The sequence below is a fragment of the Schistocerca gregaria genome, unplaced genomic scaffold (genome assembly GCF_023897955.1).
Source record: "Schistocerca gregaria isolate iqSchGreg1 unplaced genomic scaffold, iqSchGreg1.2 ptg000483l, whole genome shotgun sequence".
NCBI classification, from domain to species: domain Eukaryota; kingdom Metazoa; phylum Arthropoda; class Insecta; order Orthoptera; family Acrididae; genus Schistocerca; species Schistocerca gregaria.
Window position 1 is genome coordinate 1,762,501 of NW_026061892.1, and position 7,500 is coordinate 1,770,000.

The 7,500-nt window shown below is 55.1% G+C and overlaps 3 non-coding genes across 3 annotated transcripts in view; all 3 read right to left on the minus strand.

Moving 5' to 3' along the window:
• Window positions 1–791, minus strand: part of LOC126313544 (large subunit ribosomal RNA) — a 4,222-nt gene extending 3,431 nt beyond the window's left edge. The window contains exon 1 of the ribosomal RNA XR_007555227.1: window positions 1–791. This exon is cut by the window's left edge and continues 3,431 nt beyond it. This is a non-coding gene — a ribosomal RNA (large subunit ribosomal RNA).
• A 188-nt stretch (window positions 792–979) lies between these two features.
• LOC126313428 (5.8S ribosomal RNA) lies at window positions 980–1,134 on the minus strand. The gene has a single exon (XR_007555127.1). It is a non-coding gene; the product is annotated as a 5.8S ribosomal RNA (ribosomal RNA).
• Window positions 1,135–1,510: 376 nt separating this feature from the next.
• On the minus strand, window positions 1,511–3,403 carry LOC126313472 (small subunit ribosomal RNA). The gene has a single exon (XR_007555162.1). It is a non-coding gene; the product is annotated as a small subunit ribosomal RNA (ribosomal RNA).
• Between the last annotated feature and the right edge of the window lie 4,097 nt (window positions 3,404–7,500).

Consider the following 7,500-nt stretch of genomic DNA (forward strand, 5'->3'; position numbering starts at 1 on the left):
CGCTTGCCGGGAGCCCGAGCGCCCAAAGGGGCGAATCGACTCCTCCAGATATACCGCCGAGCAGCCAGCCAGGACACCGGGGCTCTGCCCAACAGACGCGAACCGAGGCCCGCGGAAGGACAGGCTGCGCACCCGGGCCGTAGGCCGGCACCCAGCGGGTCGCGACGTCCTACTAGGGGAGAAGTGCGGCCCACCGCACACCGGAACGGCCCCACCCGGCGGCGAGTGGAAAGGCAACCGGACACGACCCCGCCGCGGATTGCTCCGCGCGGGCGGCCGGCCCCATCTGCCGAGGGCGGGGGCCAGTGGCCGGATGGGCGTGAATCTCACCCGTTCGACCTTTCGGACTTCTCACGTTTACCCCAGAACGGTTTCACGTACTTTTGAACTCTCTCTTCAAAGTTCTTTTCAACTTTCCCTCACGGTACTTGTTCGCTATCGGTCTCGTGGTCATATTTAGTCTCAGATGGAGTTTACCACCCACTTGGAGCTGCACTCTCAAGCAACCCGACTCGAAGGAGAGGTCCCGCCGACGCTCGCACCGGCCGCTACGGGCCTGGCACCCTCTACGGGCCGTGGCCTCATTCAAGTTGGACTTGGGCTCGGCGCGAGGCGTCGGGGTAGTGGACCCTCCCAAACACCACATGCCACGACAGGCGGCAGCCTGCGGGGTTCGGTGCTGGACTCTTCCCTGTTCGCTCGCCGCTACTGGGGGAATCCTTGTTAGTTTCTTTTCCTCCGCTTAGTAATATGCTTAAATTCAGCGGGTAGTCTCGCCTGCTCTGAGGTCGTTGTACGAGGTGTCGCACGCCACACCGCCAGCCGGCTGTGCACGCTACCGAGAAAGTACCGGTATGCGAACCGCCAGGCGACGGGCGCGCATCGCACGTTTAAGGAGACGCGGCCGGCCACACAGGCGACCACGACACTCCCACGTCTCCGAAGCGGGACAAACGCCGCGCGCTTCAGTATACGTAGCCGACCCTCAGCCAGACGTGGCCCGGGAACGGAATCCATGGACCGCAATGTGCGTTCGAAACGTCGATGTTCATGTGTCCTGCAGTTCACATGTCGACGCGCAATTTGCTGCGTTCTTCATCGACCCACGAGCCGAGTGATCCACCGTCCTGGGTGATCTTTTCCTTTTCAGTCTCCCACTGTCTCTTTCAAGACAGTAGCATTTGCGGGACTGAGGCGTCTGACGGCCCCTGTTCCACTATTTTTTTGTGTCCAACGGCCTCACAGCCGATGGGCGTCGTACGGCTCCACACCGGGGCGGACAGGCACTCGGGCGAACGTCATTCAAAACCGGCGCCAGGCGCCAGGTACCGCAGGCCAGCCGCTCCAGAGCTTCAGCGCTCGTACCACACAACAACAACAACAACAACAACAACACTTCCGCTAGTTTTGAGAGGCACGCGTGGTTCCGCACGCGGCGCACGGCCACTGCCGTACAGGTAGCGTGTTGCGCGACACGACACGCACATCGAAAGACATGCAGTCTAGTCGGTAATGATCCTTCCGCAGGTTCACCTACGGAAACCTTGTTACGACTTTTACTTCCTCTAAATGATCAAGTTTGGTCATCTTTCCGGTAGCATCGGCAACGACAGAGTCGATGCCGCGTACCAGTCCGAAGACCTCACTAAATCATTCAATCGGTAGTAGCGACGGGCGGTGTGTACAAAGGGCAGGGACGTAATCAACGCGAGCTTATGACTCGCGCTTACTGGGAATTCCTCGTTCATGGGGAACAATTGCAAGCCCCAATCCCTAGCACGAAGGAGGTTCAGCGGGTTACCCCGACCTTTCGGCCTAGGAAGACACGCTGATTCCTTCAGTGTAGCGCGCGTGCGGCCCAGAACATCTAAGGGCATCACAGACCTGTTATTGCTCAATCTCGTGCGGCTAGAAGCCGCCTGTCCCTCTAAGAAGAAAAGTAATCGCTGACAGCACGAAGGATGTCACGCGACTAGTTAGCAGGCTAGAGTCTCGTTCGTTATCGGAATTAACCAGACAAATCGCTCCACCAACTAAGAACGGCCATGCACCACCACCCACCGAATCAAGAAAGAGCTATCAATCTGTCAATCCTTCCGGTGTCCGGGCCTGGTGAGGTTTCCCGTGTTGAGTCAAATTAAGCCGCAGGCTCCACTCCTGGTGGTGCCCTTCCGTCAATTCCTTTAAGTTTCAGCTTTGCAACCATACTTCCCCCGGAACCCAAAAGCTTTGGTTTCCCGGAGGCTGCCCGCCGAGTCATCGGAGGAACTGCGGCGGATCGCTGGCTGGCATCGTTTATGGTTAGAACTAGGGCGGTATCTGATCGCCTTCGAACCTCTAACTTTCGTTCTTGATTAATGAAAACATACTTGGCAAATGCTTTCGCTTCTGTTCGTCTTGCGACGATCCAAGAATTTCACCTCTAACGTCGCAATACGAATGCCCCCGCCTGTCCCTATTAATCATTACCTCGGGTTCCGAAAACCAACAAAATAGAACCGAGGTCCTATTCCATTATTCCATGCACACAGTATTCAGGCGGGCTTGCCTGCTTTAAGCACTCTAATTTGTTCAAAGTAAACGTGCCGGCCCACCGAGACACTCAACAAAGAGCACCCTGGTAGGATTTAAACGGGGTCCGCCTCGGGACGCGAAAGCACCCCTTCGGCTCGCCCCACCGGCAGGACGTCCCACGATACATGCCAGTTAAACACCGACGGGCGGTGAACCAACAGCGTGGGACACAAATCCAACTACGAGCTTTTTAACCGCAACAACTTTAATATACGCTATTGGAGCTGGAATTACCGCGGCTGCTGGCACCAGACTTGCCCTCCAATAGATACTCGTTAAAGGATTTAAAGTGTACTCATTCCGATTACGGGGCCTCGGATGAGTCCCGTATCGTTATTTTTCGTCACTACCTCCCCGTGCCGGGAGTGGGTAATTTGCGCGCCTGCTGCCTTCCTTGGATGTGGTAGCCGTTTCTCAGGCTCCCTCTCCGGAATCGAACCCTGATTCCCCGTTACCCGTTACAACCATGGTAGGCGCAGAACCTACCATCGACAGTTGATAAGGCAGACATTTGAAAGATGCGTCGCCGGTACGAGGACCGTGCGATCAGCCCAAAGTTATTCAGAGTCACCAAGGCAAACGGACCAGACAAGCCAATCCGATTGGTTTTGATCTAATAAAAGCGTCCCTTCCATCTCTGGTCGGGACTCTGTTTGCATGTATTAGCTCTAGAATTACCACAGTTATCCAAGTAACGTGGGTACGATCTAAGGAACCATAACTGATTTAATGAGCCATTCGCGGTTTCACCTTAATGCGGCTTGTACTGAGACATGCATGGCTTAATCTTTGAGACAAGCATATGACTACTGGCAGGATCAACCAGGGAGCTGCGTCAACTAGAGCTGAGCAGCCGGCCGCCCGGGAGTGTGTCCCGGGGGCCCGCGCGAACACGCAAGCGTCCGCTCAATTATTCTGCAAACAGGAGGAGGCCGAGCTCCCCTGCACGATACACCTCGAAACCCTCTCAGGTCCCGGCGGCGCGCAGCGCCGTCCTAGGTACTTGGTCGGTTTCGAGAGAGGCGCAATCGCCCGGAGTTAGGCGAGTAGACGGTTTTAGTGCGAACACCCTTGCTCCCAACTGAGCTTGCCGCTGCCGACAGAGGCCCGGGAGCGTGCTGTCGTGGCATTGCCGGCGGGAGACAACACGCGCCACCTATGGTGACCGGCAGCTCCAACGCCAGCGCCACACAAGGGCAAAGCCCCACTTGGGTGCAGAAGCGAACTCTCCCAGCACAGCGCACGCGCCAACACGTCCGCACAACTGCGATACAAACCACCTGCGAGAACCGCTGGGGCGACCGAGCAGCAGACGGCGTCGCGGCGCCGAGTGCCAGGCGGCGGCGCATCCTCAACGCACACAGTCCTCAATCAGACCAGCACACTGCAGATGTCCACCGCGCTTCGCACCGGGCTCGGCTGAACCAACTTTGGCCGCCAGGCGCCGCGTGCAGGGTGCGCCGCAGCGTAGCTGCGCCGCCTGCCGGGCCCGTCTGCTGGCGCTCCTGCCACTCGGCGCCCCCCACCAGCCGGCTGTTGCGCGTGCGCCCACGCAGCGCGCGGCCAACACGCCGGGCGGCCCCCCATCACCGGCCGGGAACAGTCCCACCAAGCCACCGCCGCGTATCGCTTCATACCCACATGGGCCTAGTCACGTGTGTGTATGTGGCGGGTACCGCTGAAACAACCGGTTAATAGCTGTACCGATCGTCGCCATCACAGATTCACCTCCAGCGTGAACAACCGCTCAACAATGGATTTCCAGTTCATTTGCGTATCTTGGGCAGTAAACGTAGATGTCCACCTACATTTGCGAATTCAACAATTCTTGCATGCCAGGATGTCATGTGTCACGACACGCTACATCAGACCACATACACACTGCGACATGTGCAGAAGAGAACACGTGGAAGGTGGCCCGCGCACGTATGCGATGTCCCTTCCGCGATCCACTGTCAACCGGCATCTGCGGCATGTCCCAGATATGGAACGCGGTCCACCAGGGTAGCACTTTGTGTGAGGCAATACGACAAAGTCGGAATACACGCGTCACTACATCAGACGGCTCACGCTGACCTGACCTGACTCACCGCACCACCACCCCCAGCGACCCAGGGTGACATACAATGCGTTCGTACGTTCCTCCCACACGCCTCTACGGCGTACCACAGTGCAACCTAGCTGTTATTGGGAGACGAGACAAGTAGCATCGAGCACAACATATGGAAATTGAGATTCGACACCGTTGGGCACAGCCAGCGTACGGTCACACGTATCACACTACTTCACTCTGTACGTAACGACCGATGATCGGTACAGCGTGTGGGTTACGCGTACGACATCAGCGGACAATGGACACAGACCATACCACGACGTACACTGAGGGCGTCGACATCTGAATGCAACTGAACAGCTGCGAGGCTCATTTAACACTCAAACGCCAGACCGACCAGCTTGAGAGGACAGAGACACAAAGAGGGGGACAGAGGGGGGGGGGGGGCCGATATAGTCCTATTGCAGTACAATTGACAGTGGATAGCGGGAATATGTGGAAAGTAAGCAACACTCGCAAGACATCTACATGAGGATAACAACGACACCAGAGATTCCGAGCAGTGAACTATGTTAGGCAAAGGGACAACGTGGGTTAGGTTAAGGGACAACGTGGGTTAGGTTAAGGGACAACGTGGGTTAGGTTAAGGGACAACGTGGGTTAGGTTAAGGGACAACGTGGGTTAGGTTAAGGGACAACGTGGGTTAGGTTAAGGGACAACGTGGGTTAGGTTAAGGGACAACGTGGGTTAGGTTAAGGGACAACGTGGGTTAGGTTAAGGGACAACGTGGGTTAGGTTAAGGGACAACGTGGGTTAGGTTAAGGGACAACGTGGGTTAGGTTAAGGGACAACGTGGGTTAGGTTAAGGGACAACGTGGGTTAGGTTAAGGGACAACGTGGGTTAGGTTAAGGGACAACGTGGGTTAGGTTAAGGGACAACGTGGGTTAGGTTAAGGGACAACGTGGGTTAGGTTAAGGGACAACGTGGGTTAGGTTAAGGGACAACGTGGGTTAGGTTAAGGGACAACGTGGGTTAGGTTAAGGGACAACGTGGGTTAGGTTAAGGGACAACGTGGGTTAGGTTAAGGGACAACTTGAGTTAGGTTAAGGGACAACTTGAGTTAGGTTAAGGGACAACTTGAGTTAGGTTAAGGGACAACTTGAGTTAGGTTAAGGGACAACGTGGGTTAGGTTAAGGGACAACGTGGGTTAGGTTAAGGGACAACGTGGGTTAGGTTAAGGGACAACTTGAGTTAGGTTAAGCGATAATCTGGTACAGCCACAGTTAGGTTAAGCGATAATCTGGTACAGCCACAGTTAGGTTAAGCGATAATCTGGTACAGCCACAGTTAGGTTAAGCGATAATCTGGTACAGCCACAGTTAGGTTAAGCGATAATCTGGTACAGCCACAGTTAGGTTAAGCGATAATCTGGTACAGCCACAGTTAGGTTAAGCGATAATCTGGTACAGCCACAGTTAGGTTAAGCGATAATCTGGTACAGCCACAGTTAGGTTAAGCGATAATCTGGTACAGCCACAGTTAGGTTAAGCGATAATCTGGTACAGCCACAGTTAGGTTAAGCGATAATCTGGTACAACCACAGTTAGGTTAAGCGATAATCTGGTACAACCACAGTTAGGTTAAGCGATAATCTGGTACAACCACAGTTAGGTTAAGCGATAATCTGGTACAACCACAGTTAGGTTAAGCGATAATCTGGTACAACCACAGTTAGGTTAAGCGATAATCTGGTACAACCACAGTTAGGTTAAGCGATAAAGTTGGTTAAATTTGGTATTGTGTGGGAAGGGGGCAGAGAGGGGGGGGGGGTGGATAGTGGTGGCAGAACGCGGATGCCTGAGTCACCGTCAGATACGTCACGTCGGTTCGATGCTTGTAGCAAGAGGCTGGCGGGTCTGTGTCTCTCACTTCTGCAATTTTTCATGTGGTATAACACGAGGGCGGGTGGTGATATTTGGTGCCCCTCTGTGTAGGATGTGTGTTGGTGGTGTTGGTTTATCTGAGCAATGGTAGTTGTCGGAGGAGTGTGGTATTGTGCTTTTATAGGTGGACCTACTGGTCTGGTTATCATAGTGTCGACGGTGCAATGTGGCAGAGAGGATGCACTCGACATTGTCGCATTCCAGATGTTTACGTATTGTGTGTCTCCGTTGCAGGCCGAGAGTAGTGCATGTTCGAGTGTCTGGCTGACGTGCGATTCACGTTGTGTGCCCAGTCTTACAGCACGTATAGGGACATTCGCATAAATCATCTATATGTGGCCTTGCATCATTTACTAAGCAGTGCCGTGAGACGACCGAACTATTAGGAAAGTACTGATGTACCGCATAATGTTTACCTTCCACCACACGGCGAGTATCGACTCTGCCCAGCGTTGCCACCGCAGGCAGCGGTCACCGTCACCATTGTGCGGCGGAACGGAACATCTATATCCTCAGAGGAGCACTCTTTGCCGCCGGGCGTCAGGTCTCGCGGCCTGCCGGCCAGCGCCCATGACGAACTTACTGCATGTATAGGGACAGCGGGAATTTGGCATACTTGATATAACTCTTCATGAGACGCAAGATATAGGGGTGGATTGCAACTTACGACTGCGAGAAAAGTCCGCCGTTCATCCGCCGGAGTTGCGATTTCGGCGGGGCACGTACGGTCGCGGGTGGAGCACTTGGTGCGGCGTACGCACCCGGGTTGCGGCTCCTGCGCTGGAGGGGGGTGCAGGTTTTGTGTGGGTGGGCTCGGCAAATGAGCACTGTGGGCCCCATACATGGCTTAGTCCGCGTGGCCTCCCCCAGGTGGCGGTACCGTCGTTGCACCACGTCATGTCGCGGGGCACCTACAGATGGCGCACG